Below are 14,587 nucleotides of genomic sequence, written 5' to 3'. Positions count from 1 at the left end.
GGAAATTCAGTCTACTTGTGACATCTTAGTTTTTTGTGTAGCCCACAGTCAGGAGGACAACTGTCACCCCCAAAGGTTGTCTTTGCAGACAGAGCCCAGAGGGAGGGGTGCCCTGTCTGATTCTCACCCTGAAGGTTTTGAGCCTCCATTTAGTGAGAACCTCAGGTGACTGCATTCATGGAGGCCAGCCCCCAGTTGCCAATCTTTTTGGTTTGTATATTTCAGTGAGTTGCCAACTCTCCAGTGAGGAACACCATCATCTCCAATGCCCTCACACTGGCAACGTCAGCAAGAGGTGGGCTGGAGGGTTGGGATGGATGGTTGTGAATACCCCCCTGGGCTGGGGTGGGTCTGAATCCAGCTGGGGCCCAGAGCATCAGAGTTCAATAAACCTTTGCTGCATGGGGACAGGCTGGTGGTATGGCCCTCCCAGCAGCACACCTGGCCATGACCCAGCTCACCTTGAGATGGGCCTGGCAGGCTGAGGAAAACATGTGCTGTGTGCTGGGCATCTCATGCTTCCCTCCTGGAGGGAAACTCAGAAATCTCTTTCTTGTCCTTCCTATGTCACAGGCTCTGTAGGGATCCTAGTGTCTCTGCTGACATCTGAGTGACAGCTCATGTACCATGCCTTACCCTCACCTCTAGGGTGGGCAGTTTAGGGGGATGAAGTTTGCTCTTTGAGTTTCTCTCTATATTCCAGGCGAGGTCCTGCAAGGTCTGCGGGGCTCCTGTTCCCACTGTGGTGAGGAGCTTATTGAGAGCTCACCATCCATACCTTCACGATGAACCAGAGGCCCCAGATCAAAGAAGTGCCTATGAGAACACCCCAGAACCAGCATCAATCTGCAAACAGGGCCCCTCCACAGGATGGGAGCTGCTGAGCTCCAGGCAGCAACTCAGAGACCTCAGAGTCAGGAGGCAGTTAATTTGCAATGTGATAAGGAATAAAAGAACTATTAATAATGTGCTTTGCCGACTTGATTCTGGCCCCATTAAACTTTTCCTTACCTTATTTCACACTCCATTTCCAAAGCACCCTCTCTCTCTCTCTCCCCACCTTTAATGGTTCTAGCAAACCTGGGCCCTAATGAAGTCTGGCAGCATAAATTTAAGGCAGTGTCTGGCTGAAGTGAACAAAAGCTCTCATGTTCAGGAGAATTCTTGGGGTGGTTAGAGACATAAATCTGGCTTCTAGACTGTCCAGTGGATTCTGCAGGCAGGCAGGGGGAGCTGAGAGTGTCTCAGGGCTGTGACAATCATGAGCAATGGCACCTCAGCAGTTCCCAGGCTACTCAAGTGCGGGACAGCTCATCCCAAGGGCAGGTCATGCATTTCTTCCTTCATTTATTCATTCACATCATCCACTGGCCCTGGACCTACTGTGTGTTTCATATCCCTTCTAGGTGGGTGTCCCCTCCCTTCATCCTTCATTATAGATGAAGACACTGAATGAAGCTTGTTGGGCATCAGTGACTCAGTTGAGCTCACCTGACCTGAGGGAGCAGTGAAGGAATAAGAAGAAACCCGTTCTGTTTCTCCCCAAGACCATCTTTAATTGTTTTTGTGAAATTTCCCTCCTCTGCAACATCATGAGCTCAATGAATTGTCTTCAGTTGGTAAGACACATGCTCGCTCTACCCTGGAATTCACTTCCTGGTCTGTCCCCAGGCACTTCCTGGCTGTGTGTTTAGAGCTGTTCTTCACCTGTCCCACCTGTGATTATTGTCCAGCATGGTGTTGAATCAAATCTTGGTCCCCCTGGGTTCATTGTGAAGTCAGAAGTCAGGTCGAGGCTCTAGAGTCCCTGTGTGGGGCTCAGAGTGACATGAAGCAGCTTTGGGGCCCAATCAATTTGGTTTCAAACCTGCCAAGCTAAGCTGGGCCTGGGGTGGGTAGATTCAGGCCTGGGGCAAAGATGGGGAAAAGAATAGGAGAGCAATAAGAGGCCTGTGTTGGAAGGAGTGAGTGGAGTGGAAAGAAAGCTCAGATTTTCTATGTACAACTCCAGGGATTCCTGCGGCCCTTCCTGGTCAAAGGTAACTGCTTGGTCATTCCTTGGTCTGACCTCTACTTGGGCTAACTTTGGATGCTCTAAACTCTGAGGCCTCAGTGTGATGCTGGGATTTCTTTTTTTATCAATGCTCTTCCTTTTGTCTTATTTGCCCATTCTCCTCTTACCTCTAAATATCCTCTTAGGCTTCCTTTCCCTTGCCATTACCCTTCAAAGTGGTGTGGCTGTTTGAGGCAACTCTTGGTGCTTCTAATGCTAGTGATGATATTACTATTGATGTTTGTGTCACTGTTGGTAGTGGTGATGGAGGGGATAGCAGTGTTGTTTTCGGTGCAGGTGTTGGTGGTATTCATGTGGGTGGGGTGTGTGTTGGTTTGGTGTTGGTGGTGGAGGTAACAGTGGTAATGGTGTTGCTAGTGGTGATTGTGGTAGTGTGGATGGTGTTGGTGGTAATGGTGATGGTGATATTGCTGTTGGTGACTATAGTGGCGGTATGGTTATAATGCTGCTGGTGGTGGTATTGTTGGTAATAGTGACAAGGTAGGTAGTGGTGATGGTTATGATGGTGGTGGTCGTTGTAGTGATGAGTGCTGAGCCTCTGTAAGCAGAGAAAGCAGAGGGGCTGTGGAATCAGATAGACATGTGGGCCAATACTGACTGCTGTGAATTATTTAGTAACTGAACCTCTGTTTCTGCATCTGTAAAGTGAGGATAATAATGAAAGGGGCTGAGACTTGGGACCCTTTGCTTCAGTGCTTGTACCAGGACACACCTCTCCACCAGCAACAAAATACAACAATACTATATGGGACTAAAAATAACTGTGCTGTTGAGGCAAATTCTCAACAAAAGATACAAAGACAGCAAAAAACCACAACTGCCACTTTCAAAGAGCATGGAGCAAAAACAGGGTGTTAGGAACAAAAATAAGAGTGTTAGGAGCAAAAACAGGGTACTGTGCATGCCCCTTGCACACAACACCACGTAAGGGGTGGACCTAAGCCACCCCTCCAGCCTGACACTTGGACACATCCCAAACTCACCCAACATTGGGAACAAGCGAGGGAACCCATTTATTCTTGCTCCAATCTGCTGCAGCAGGGGCCCCAGTAAAGCCTTGCCTGAATGTTTTGTCTGGCCTCTCAGTTCAGTTCAGTCACTCAGTCATGTCCAACTCTTTGCGATCCCATGGACTGCAGCACACCAGGCCTCCCTGTCCATTGCCAACTCCTGGAGTTTACTTAAACTCATCTCCATTGAGTCGGTGATGCTATTCAACCATCTCATTCTCTGTCATCCCCTTCTCCTCCTGCCTTCAATCTTTCCCAACATCAGGGTCTTTTCCAATAAGTCAGTTCTTTGCATCAGGTGGCCAAAGTATTGCAGTTTCAGCTTCAGCATCCGTCCTTCCAATGAATGTTCAGGACTGATTTCCTTTAGGATGGACTGGTTGAATCTCCTTGCAGTCCAAGGGACTCAAGAGTCTTCTCCAACACCACAGTTCAAAAGCATCAATTCTTTGGAGCTCAGCTTTGTTTATAGTCCAACTCTTATATCCATACTTGACTACTGGAAAAACCATAGCTTTGACTAGATGGACCTTTGTCAGCAAAGTAATTTCTCTGCTTTTTAATATGCTGTCTAGGTTGGTTATAACTTTTCTTCTCAGGAGCAACGGTCTTTTAATTTCATGGTTGCAGTCTGCAGTTGCCATCTGCAGTGATTTTGGAGCCCCCCAAAATAAAGTCTCTCACTGTTTCCACTGTTTCCCCATCTATTTCCCATGAAGTGAAGGGACCAGATGCCATAATCTTAGTTTTCTGAATGTTGAGTTTTAAGCCAATGTTTTCACTCTCTTCTTTCACTTTCATTAGGAGGCTCTTTAGTTCTTCTTTGCTTTCTGCCATAAGGGTGGTGTCATCTGCATATTTGAGGTTCTTGATATTTCTCCTGGCAATCATGATTCCAGCTTGTGCTTCATCCAGCCCAGCATTTCTCATGATGTACTCTGCATATAAGTTAAATAAGCAGAGTGACAATATACAGCTTTGACATACTACTTTCCCTGTTTGGAACCAGTTTGTTGTTCCATGTCCAGTTCCAACTGTTGCTTCCTGACCTGTATACAGATTACTCAAGAGGCAGATCAGGTGGTCTGGTATTCCCATCTCTTTCAGAATTTTCCAGTTTGTTATGGTCCACACAGTCAAAGGCTTTGGCATAGTCAATAAAGCAGATAGTAGATATTTTTCTGAAACTCTCTTGCTTTTTCAATGATCCAATGGATGTTGGCAATTTGATCTCTGGTTCCTCTGCCTTTTCTAAATGCAGCTTGAACATCTGGAAGTTCATGGTTCATGTACTGTTGAAGCCTGGCTTGGAGAATTTTGAGCATTACTTTACTAGCGTGTGAAATGAGTTCAATTGTGCAGTAGTTTGAGCATTCTTTGGCATTGCCTTTCTTTGGGATTGGAATGAAAACTGACCTTTTCCAGTCGTGTGGCCAGTGCTGAGTTTTCCAAATTTGCTGGCATATTGAGTGCAGCACTCTCACAGCATCATCTTTTAGGATTTGAAATAGCTCAACTGGAATTCTATACCTCCACTAGCTTTGTTCGTAGTGATGCTTCCTAAGGCCTACTTGACTTCACATTCCAAAATGTCTGGCTCTAGGTATGGCCTCTAGTCATTTTCTAATGTTTGGGAAAGGTCAAGAACCCTGGTCAGTATCAGTAATATGTGATGTCATGAGAATGAAGGATACTGTGTATGTTCCACCCACTCCCCCCAAAGTCTGAGGACTCCTTGTCCTTCTCCCTGGGTGTGGGGGCCTGGGCAGTGTCAGCATTCTTCAGGTAAGAGATGACCTCATGATTAATAGAAAACCATTGAGCCTCTTTGGCCAGGGGTTTGGCAATCATGTTCTAGTGTGACCTTGAATACTTTCATTCTCACAAAAGACCATCTTAAGATGTGAATCAGTTCAGTTCAGTTCAGTTCAGTTGCTCAGTTGTGTCTGACTCTTTACAAGTCTGTTTGCGAGCAAGGTCCAGTTTTTCTACCACTCATATTACCCTACAGTGAATGGTGCAATGGCATGTCTAGCCCAGATGTCAACCATGTTGCTCCATCACCTTGAGATCAAATAGACTTGTCTCAGTGTCTCAACCCCATGACCTGGGGTGACTCTCCAGGACTTTTGTGATTCCCCTGCATCTTACTCTCGCTTGGGCCCCTGGTCTTTATCGTCCATCTCTGCATGACACTGTCAGGAAGCAATTTGCCCCTCCAAGTGCCACAGAGGATCCACTGCCACAGTATGTTTGGGAACAAAGTAGACCTCATGGCTGGTAGCCCTCAGTGAATTACCTAAACATCCTTACTGGTCATTTCTCTTCCTCAATACATCACCCTCTTGGCTGTCTCCATCCATCTCTCACCATAGGGGCTTCTCCCACTGACACATTGTCCTGCAGAATCTGGCATCTCCTGCTTGTCCCCTTTCCTCCATCATGCAGACTACCAGTTCCCTTCCTCCATCTTCAACTCATCAAGGCCCATCTGTATGGAACACAGCTAGTTTTATTAGTGACAGAAGACCCTTCCCCTATCGATTATACCTAGATGGCTGGGAGTTAAACTGAAGCCTCTCTCTTAGAGGACAAGGATTCTGTCCAGCCCTGTCCTTTCCTCTCAGGTTCTGCCAACACCCCAGGCCTCACTGAGCTGGCTACTTCCTAGGACTACCTCCAACCAGGCCTCTTTCCATTCTGAAGAGTTTTGTCTTTAAGGAGAGTAAGAAATTGGTTCAGGTGTGACCTGGAGTCAAGGCTTTTAGTCCCCGAATCCCCTCCATCAGACCTTTCTTGGCTGCTCAGTCCCACTGCTGTGGTTCTCTCCCAGCCCATTCAGTAAACACACATGACAGGGCCCTGCAGTACTCCTCTGGAAGGCTTGTGTGCCAGAGGAAGGCACCTCCAGCCAACACAGAAGTATTGACATCTAGCCCCTTGTTGACTCTCTGTTGAATCAGGCCTTTAGGGTGGCCGTTTCTGAAGTCAATAGAGCTGCGTCTCTCAATGACTTTACTTTCCCTAGAAACCTCAGACACCTCTCTGTACATTTCCCAACCCTAGCTGGCCCTCTCTTTAGAAGAGGTGGTGATGGTGATAGTGATTATGAAAGTGAAAGTGAAGGTCGCTCAGTCGAGTTCAACTCTTTGTGACCCCATGGACTGTACAGTCCATGGACTTCTCCAGGCCAGAATACTGGAGTGGGTAGCTGTTCCCTTCTCCAGGGCATCTTCCTAACCCAGGGATCAAACCCAGGTCTCCCAAATTGCAGGCGGATTCTTTACCAGCTGAGCTACCTGGGAAGCCCCAAAGATGATGACCACTATTTAATCATCACCTGCTCATCCTAGCATTTTATTTAATCCTCACAGCAACTTTGCTTGCCCAGACAGGTGCAGGGTATTGCCTTAGTCTTGGAGTTGAAAACTGGTAGAGTCAGGCATCCAAACCAGGTCTTTTGAGTATGGAACCCTGCTGGCTCTTCACTTTCACAGACCACAGCAGACTGAGCTCTGCATTGGGCTTTGCCAAGTTCATGGGTCAGGGGATCAGGATTGCTTAAAGCAATCTGCAGTTCACTAACCCTAATCCCTTTAGGATTTCCTGGATTCAAAACAAAATTAAAATGATATATGGAATATTTTGCTTCTTTCTAAAGTATATAAACACAGAGTGGAAGTGTTGGGGGATTTTGTCTGTGGGTTTGAGGGAAGGGACCAACATTTACTCAGAGTCCACGTTATGACAGATGCTTTTTGGGTATTGCAACATGTCATCCTCGCATTGGGCCTAAAGTCTAGTTTTTTGTACCTGTCTTACAAATGAGCCAACTGAGCTTCTGGAAGCAGTATCTTTTGTGTCAGTGTCGTGACTCTAGTGTCTGTGTGTTCATCATCACCTTGCTGTGCTGCGCCTTCTAAAGTGGATGTAAGAACTCTGGCACTGAGGACTGAGAGAATGGGTGCACCCTCAGGTGCCTGTGCCGGGTTTCCCGGAAGTGGGGGCTCAGCGATGGCACCCACTGCTGCTGTTTGGAAGGAGGACACCTGCTCAGAGATTCAAGGCATTGGCTGTGGTCCACTCTGGGGGACTCAGTCTTTGAACCCTGTGTCCTTTCCTCTGTCTGTTTTCCTTTCTTTGGGGCTTTTCTTTTTCTCTCAGTCTCATGGCAAACAGACAAATGACAAAGATGCTGTCTCTCATCTGTGGCTTCTCATATCAGGGCTCAGGACCATGGTTCAGTAGCCATGTGGGCTCTCACCCTTTCCCTATACCCTGCTCCTGATTCCTCCTCCTCTTGTCCAGCCACCTGGTCACACAGTAGAGCCAAGTGGGAAACAAGATAGGCGATGTGCACATAGTCCCACTTCCCAAGAACGGGAAGGAGAATCACCATCTCTACATCAGCTGCTTAGGGAACACTCCATGTTCCAATGATCTACTGTTACAACAGAAACTACCCCAAAGTAAGGGCTTAAAACAGCACTCGTTTTACTCTGCTCATGATCTGAGGGTCGGGAGTTTGGTTCTGCTCCATGCGGCCATGACTGGTAGGATTCAGCTGGCAGCTGAAGGTCCCAGGAAGGTTTTACTTACATGGCTGGTGCCTGGCAGGGTGTGGGGTGTGGGGTGTAGTGTAGGGGACTGTCTGGGCTTAGCTAGGCCCCTTTTCTGTGGAGTTACAAGGCCGATCCAAGTGGTGCCCCTATCCAGGTAACAGGACTTCTTACATGCAAACTCAGGGCTCCAGTGAGTATCCTAAGAGATGAGATATTGAGGTTTCCAGTCTCAAATCCTAGGCCTGGAAACTGACACAGCATCACTTTGACACATTCAACTGATGAAGGCAGACACAGAACTCATCAATTCCAGGGGGACAAAGTCACATCTCATGAAAGAAGACACATAGAATTTGTGGGCATTTTAATCCACCACAACACTGAAAAATATATCAGGTGCTCACATGCCTCTCAGGGTCTTGCTTCTCCTATGTTCTCACCCCACCTTCTGACACCAGCCAAGCATCTCCTTGTACTTTTGAGGTGGGAGTGTCCTTATTGATAGTATGAGGAATAAGATAGTCAAAACTGCTTTTTCATGCAGATTCACAACTCAGAAATCTGTTTGCCCTTAATGGGGTGTGCAGAGGGAGCATGGACGAATAATTTAAATTTCTCACTATGGTTGTTTACGAAGTTGTACTTGATATTTTGGATTCAACTCCAAAAAAAAGTGACTGGAAATATTGAGGACTAAAAATCCACTGATTTTTTTCTTTTGAGAATGACTTCCTTCATTCCTTTCTGTCTTCCTTTACTGTTTTCTACTGAAGTATAGTTGATATGATATTATGTTAGATTCAGGAGTACATTCTCTTATTTTATAAAAAATTATTTTATTGCAGTATAGTTGATTTGCAATATTTTGTTAATTTCTTCTGTATTCAGTCACTTCTTAATAATCTCCTTTGATTCCATCATTTCTGTAAGTATTCAAGTCTTTAAAGATTTCTATTACTTTATTGCCACTCTATCTGTTTGCCACTTTCATAAGCAAAACCTAAATCATCATTTCATTTCATTCCACACTATTCCATCCAAATTAGCCCATTCCACCTCTGTTTTTCCAGCCAGCCCAGTTCAACACACACCATTCCAGCTATTCCACACCATCCACCTCTAGAGGTTCCATCGGATCTAGATTTCTCTGTCTGTGGGGTGCTGATGTGTCTTGGAGACTTATTGTACCACATCGCTGGCATATGCTGTCTTGTTGTTTTCTTTCCTGCTGGTGGATTTGTGTTATCAGCCTGAATCATCTTTACAATGTTCCTTATCACACTTTATCTTGTGATTTCAGCATCTATTCATAGTCGTTACCTAGATTCATTATTTCATTAGAAGTTGCAAAATGGTGCTTTTAAAATTCCCTCAAACCGGTTGCATTTACTAGCTGGCATTCTTTAATAAAAAGGATTTATGAATATTTGTTGCTTTATGAAATATTTGTTACTCTAAACTGCAGTTTACACAGGAAGGATAGAAAAATGCTTGGTTCTTACCTTTTATCATTTTTCAGAAAAATGACTTGATTTCCTTGCAACCTCCTACAGGGATCAATGAGGTTTTTTGTTTGTTTTTGTAAAATGATGAACTCAGATTAAAAAAAAAAATCTTAATCGACAACCAAAATTCACTAATTATTGGGAAGAGGATACAAGAAAACACTAGGCACAGGCCAGTACTACAACATTGTCTCTTGCATTGATTTGAATCATCAAATGCAGTTTCAAAAAAACAAGTCCCTTTTTCTAAACTGGGTCATGTTTCAGAGTGACAGATAAGATATAATGATGTGTGAAGTACAAGTCAGTGCAAAGAAAGCCACTTATATTTTTTACTTGGTATTTATAGTTCATGATCCACTTAGGTTGAGAGCTTACATGACTATATCTTATTCTTTGGCCTGCTGTATCCCATGAATCCATAATCCCAGATTTATTTATAATAAGCAACATAGATAGCTCAAATATATACTGCTAAAAAATTCTTTTATTGTGACTTTCTTCTGGTTCTACTGAGAAATCCTATCAAAGCGCATATGGGGATGGCTAGACAAAGTCAAAGGAGAGTAGCAAGTTTGGGAGTTGCTGTTAGCACCATTCTTTTTATATCACAAGGAAGTTAGGTCAAATTTTCTGGATTCAAATTCAAGCTCCACTGCCTGTGAGCTGTGTGACTTTGCATAAGTTGTAGAACTCCCTAAAGCCTTCATGACTCATCTGAGGAGTGGGATAAAATCTAGTTCATGGAGTTCATGATAATCAAATAAGACAGTCTTGTAAGATCACTTATCACAGTGACTTCTATAGATGCATAAAACACACAGGTACCAGCCTTGAGGATAAACACATGGTAATACACAGCCATACTGGTTCAGCAACATACTAAATAAATTTATAGGTACAACAGAAGGTTAGTTCTGTCTGTTTTCTTTTCACAGATGTATTCCATCCCCTGGGATAGTGACCAAGTACAGAGCAGAGATTCGGTAAGCATTTCTTGCATGTATGAATGAATAAATGAATGAATACATATAACTTTGTAACAGAAAGTAGGGTATGGCTGTTGCCACTCAAAAGTCAATAAAGTGGGAAGGCTGGTAGAAGGAAAGTTTGCTTTATTTTGGATGAGAGCAACCAGTAGGGAAGGTGGACTCCTGTCCAAAGGCCAATTCTCCTCAGGTGACAATCAGTGGGCATGAGCTTTTATAGGCTGAAGAAAGGGGCTACATGTAGAAACAGCACAGTCATCTCTGACAGTCATCTTGAAATTAGACATAGGTGATCTCATCAGTGTCATCTTGTTTATTTTAAGTACAGTTAGTCTTCAGTTCCATGATCATTATTTTTTCTTTTCCTTGAGGCCATTTCTCAGAATTGTGGCAGCTTATGTCCTGGTTACAGTCTGGTCATCGTGTAGTTAACTTCTTCTACTTGATAGGGGTTTCAGCATCTATAAGACTGTTCATAGGACATAGCTGAGAATATTATCTATGGGCCTTGAGCAGGAGCTAAGTGTCCTTGACTATGCTTAACGACTACATTATTATTCTGTGGTCTCCTTTCACTGTTTTCCTTTGTTTCTGCATTTTTTCCTTCTTTGGTTAAACTTATTTTTTGGCTAAAGTTTTTCCAGAGATGAAAGGCAGGCATAAGACATGAGGAGCAAGGACCACAGGCTCCTGCTCCATTTCAACTTGGGTACAATGTGAAGTGAAGTGAAAGTCGCTCAGTTGTGTCCAACTCTTCGCGACCCCCGTGGACTATACAGTCCATGGAATTCTCCAGGCCAGAATACTGGGGTGGGTGGCTTTTCCCTTCTTCAGAGGATCTTCCCAATGCAGGGATTGAACCCAGGTCTCCCACATTGCAGGTGGATTCTTTACCAGCTGAACCACAAGGGAAGCTCTTGGGTACAATGGCTTCATCCAACTGTCTGTATTCCTTTCCAGAAATACCTACCACCTTGAAATTAAATGATTATTTTCATTCTTACACAGATTTTTACATTTTGCTATGTATGAATGCATTCAGACTCTTTTTTTTCTTTCTTCACTATAGCAAATACACATAACATAAAGTTCCCCATTTTAAAGTGTACACTTCGGTGATATTTAGCACATTCATAATGTTGTGAGACCATCATCACTATTCAGATTCAGAGCCTCCTTACTGTTGTCAGTGGAAACCCCCTGTTTATTAAACCATGACTCCTTACTTCCCCTGCCTCCTGTCAGCCCCAAGCAACCACAACTACTTTCTGCTCTGGGCCTTTTCCATTACAGAATCAGACCAGTCAGTCCTAAAGGAAATCAACCCTGAATACTCATTGGAAGAACTGTTGTTGAAGCTGAAGCTCCAGTACTTTGGCCACCTGATGCGAAGAGCCAACTCACTGGAAAAGACCCTGATGCTGGGCAAAATTGAAGGCAGGAGGAAAAGGGGCCAGCAGAGGATGAGATGGTTGGATGGCATCACCGATTCAATGGACATGAACTTGGACAAACTCCTGGAGATAATAAGGACAGGAAGGCCTGGTTTGTTCCAGGCCGTGGGGTCAGAGTCAGACACACCTTGGCAACTGAACAACAGTATGTGAACTTTCATGTTTGACTTCTTATTAGTAAATTATTTGAGAATAGTTTTAGATTTACAGAAAAGTTGAAAAGACATACAGAGAATTCTCATATACCCTACATTCTGTGATGGATGTTTTGAAACTTTATGTATTTCATGTATTTCAATTCATTCCAGAGTTTATTCCTCTTTGAGGCTTGGATTGCCCCATCTTTGGCTAGTAGGAACCCTCATAAGTTGCCTTCTTGTCTTTTTCTGATGACATGTTTATGAACTTAAATGCAATGTCTTTTTATGATAACATCTAGAAGCCAGCTGTGAATTGAAAAGTATGGTTTGGGTGGGGAAGGAGAGTTGACTGGAGGGATAAACTTTAGATTAGTTTAAAAAAAAAAGGATGCTAATTCAATTTCTAGGGAAAATAGCATTTTATGCTCCAGAGTTTTGAACTCAAACAGGTTGGCTCCCACTGGGCCTGAGATTTCATCCTTATTAACAAACCTAGGCTGGCCTCCCTCCTCCCCTGTTCTGTGCCATGGGGAGCCAGACACTGCTGGATTTGCTCTGCCCATGATAGGTAAGCAGGCTCAGTGTTGCCTTTTCTCAGAGTTCATCAGCCTCAGGCCTTTGGGCTGATTAGAAAGGGCTGCAGGGCGCCAGAATTTCTCTGCTTCATTGGGAAGAGCTGCTGCACTTTCCCACGCGCAGCATTGGGGAAAGCAGACCCAAACTAATCTGCCTGGTGAGCATGGCCCAGCCCTGTGTGTGGAGTGCAGATGAGCCAGAGGAGGAGGATGCCAACAGAGGAGGATGATGCCAACAGAGGACGATGATGCCAACAGAGGAGGTGCCTATGCAGGAATGTGCTTTGTGTTGCAATTTTGCAGTTACTTCCTCCTTTGAGCCCCACAATAAGAACTTTTAAGTGTCTTTGAATAGCCAAAGATAGGCAGTATAGGGTAAGAGGTGAGGATGGCCCAGTCCTTGTCTGCAAGGAGTTTGCAAAGAAAGGGTTAAGCAGCACTGCCAGGCCATCTAATAGTGGTTGATGGAGGACAAGACCCACATCCTGGGCCGGGATATGTGGGAGGAGGTCAGAGAGGGAGGCTGCATCACTACTGTAATCAGCATCTCCAGGAGCAAGACTCTGCTAGGCTGTGGTGTGCATCCATGCCTAGGGAAGCATTTCTAGGTCCCTGGTGTGCACATACAACCCTTGATCTCTGTCCAGAACAATCAGCAGTGATGTTAGCAGAGACATCATGGGTTAAAGAGAGCACCTGTATATTCATGGGGACAGTGAGTGAGAAGGAAGGTGCAATGGTCAGCATGGGCTCTGGGGCCCAGTCATGACCCTAGACAGCCCTTCAAGTCCTCACAGTCAAAGGGAAACACATCTTCTTTCTCCGATTGTTTTGAGAATGCAGTGAGAACATGAATGAGCCTGGCTCCAGGTAGGTGCTCAGTAATGGTGGTGGCCATTAGTAGAAGTTTGTTGAATACACCTCAGCGATGATGTGTCACAGCTGGTTCCCTTCAAGTGAAGCATCTTCGGTGAGACATCCATGGCCACTGTGACAGTAGAGATGCACAGTGCATCTAACATGCAGCTCAAGGCCGTGAGAGACACAGGGGAAGAGGAGAAGCTCTGCACACAGTGTGAGTCCCTAGACTCTGCTGGAGGCTCTGCTCTCCAGCTTTGGGGTTTTGGTGGTATGGGGGCTATGTGCCCATGGATTTCTGGGAACTGTAGAACTTGTGCCCCCACCTGGTGATGGTGAAGCCAAAACAAAGGGAAATCTTTGGTTGGCCTTCCCTGAACAGGTGAGAGGGTAACAGGCAGGAAGGCCAGGGGTCTCAAAACAGAGGAAATAGCCTGCAAGTGTCAGACATTTTTATCTCTCTTAAGCGGCAGGAGGAAACAAACTAGTGATATTTTTTCCTTCTCTATACAAATTTAAAAGGAGGTTTCTCTTCAAATACTGTGTTGCCATAATGACCCCTGGTTTCACCTGAAGTTAACTATTCTCAAACCCAGAGATCACCAATGCCTTTTTCTTATGGAAATGCTTGTCTTAAGCTATGCTGATGTGCTATGCATTTACCCCAGACTCTGTCTTCAAGTCGGTTTGCCTCTTGGCTCAGAACCTACTTGACAAACCAGTATGTTATTCTCAGATATTGTTCCCCTAATCTATGTAAATGAAACTATTTGTATGGTGGTCTGCCCTTCTTCAAGATTCAAGTTAATCATTTTATGGCCCAAGATAAACCATTTGGTGCCAAGATTATCCCAAAATGCATCTTATGGGTGAGGGGCCTGGTGCCATTCTGAATTTTAAGACATTCCTTTCTTTCATTAACAGACTGCTAGTGACTATATAACATCTAGCTGAGACTAGCAGGGGGGTACTCTTTCTGTCCCCTTCTGATACCTATGTCAGAAGCTTTCTCTATCTCATTTATACTTTAATAAAACTTTATTATACAAAAGCTCTGAGTGATCAAGCCTCGTCTCTGGCCCCAGATTGAATTCTTCTCCTCCAGAGGCCAAGAATACCGGTGTCTTTGCGTGATTCAAAACAACCTTTCACAGGCAGAAGCTCACCCAGCACCTAATGCTGATCCACCAATGACCTGATAGACCCACATATGGAGGCCTGGGCAAGAGGCTCTCCCATCATTCCAGTGAAGCAGGAAACAGCCATGTGAAGGTGATTTATATAAGATGAGATATAACTAGGGTTTCTTAGAAAAGGGAGTCCTGAGCTGTGTAGGATTTGTATGGAGTCAGCAGAGAGAAAAGACATTCTAGGTATATGACATGAAAATGCATCAGGAGACCTGGCTTGTGTCTTGGCT

At 44.7% G+C, this 14,587-nt stretch overlaps 1 long non-coding RNA gene across 1 annotated transcript; it reads left to right on the top strand.

Annotated features, from left to right (window-relative positions):
• The first annotated feature begins 1,798 nt into the window (after window positions 1–1,798).
• On the top strand, window positions 1,799–14,231 carry LOC132343146 (uncharacterized). The gene is made up of 3 exons (XR_009491861.1): window positions 1,799–2,039; window positions 10,090–10,137; window positions 11,434–14,231. It is a non-coding gene; the product is annotated as an uncharacterized lncRNA (long non-coding RNA).
• Window positions 14,232–14,587: the final 356 nt, after the last annotated feature.

This window comes from Bos taurus, chromosome 2, assembly GCF_002263795.3.
Source record: "Bos taurus isolate L1 Dominette 01449 registration number 42190680 breed Hereford chromosome 2, ARS-UCD2.0, whole genome shotgun sequence".
NCBI classification, from domain to species: Eukaryota; Metazoa; Chordata; class Mammalia; order Artiodactyla; family Bovidae; genus Bos; species Bos taurus.
The sequence above is the reverse complement of the archived record's forward strand: the minus strand, read 5'-3'. Positions and strand labels throughout refer to the sequence as shown.